We start from the raw sequence: 1,253 nt of genomic DNA on the forward strand, positions 1-1,253 counted from the left end.
ATAATAATAATCACAAGTATTATTCATGGAATACTAATATAGAGAGACAAAATATAATATGAAACTGGTCACGTCATAGATAAATTTTAGAATATAATGTCCCACACTTGTATAGAAATTGTAAATGCTTTTTGAATAAATTTAGAATTTTAAGTATATTCGATACATTTTCATAACAATGGATGTTGATTGCATATTATTATATCGATTGATTAATTAAGTGCTTCTTAATTTTAAAATAACTAGCTAGAATCGACTATATAATCTTCTATTTTTTCAATATTACTTGATTATTTTTATATTGATCATTTCTTGTAATTTAACCTTCTATTATATTTTCGAATTTTCAAAAGTGATGTGCACATCGTTGGAATTGGTAATAAAAATAATTTAAAATTATTTTTCTAGAAAACATAAACTATTTGTAGGCTATATACAACGTCAAAATAATTATTAATAAAAGTAAACCTAGGATATACAATTAAATACAAATCACGCTTTAATTTTTTTTTGTCAACAATTAGATTAGTAGTATGAGAAATGAGAATATACCAATCAATTAATTATTTAAAAATGGAGTTTTTGCTCTTGGCCTATTTATATAATCTAGTTTATGAACTTAATAAACCGACCAAGACTAAGCATTAGCTTCATTTTATAGACGGGTTGAAATTAATTTTTCTTTAAAAATATATTAATGAATAATATTTCACTAATTAGACAGGGACAAGATTTGAATTTACGATTTACAGATATATATTTATACCGATAATATATATAATTTCGTGTATAATATTTTAGATCGACAAATGGTATAATTATAACAATATACATGCTGTGCAATATGTGAACTTATGGTAGCCATGTTGCACGTTGTTCTTTTTTTGCATGAAAAATTATATAATTAATTTAATTAAGTGGATGTGGCTACTTAAAAATTAAGTATGACACTTGTTAGAATCTATGTAATAGGTGCATGTATAAATTATATAATCCTAATTATAATGGTGAGCATTATATAGTTAATGACTTGTAAAATTGATCTATTAAGGGATTAATTAATAATTAATTTAGTTGACAATAAGTAGAAAGTCAAAAGTCTTAATTAATTAACAAATGTCAAAACTCAAAAGTCTTAATTAAGTTTGTGTTGGAACATATTCATTAGTGTTTTAATTAGTCATTGATAGCTTTAGAATTAATAACATTTTTAATGTGGATTTATACTTGATTTAAACTAATTAAAATCACAG

Source organism: Solanum pennellii, chromosome 8, assembly GCF_001406875.1.
Source record: "Solanum pennellii chromosome 8, SPENNV200".
Taxonomy (NCBI): domain Eukaryota; kingdom Viridiplantae; phylum Streptophyta; class Magnoliopsida; order Solanales; family Solanaceae; genus Solanum; species Solanum pennellii.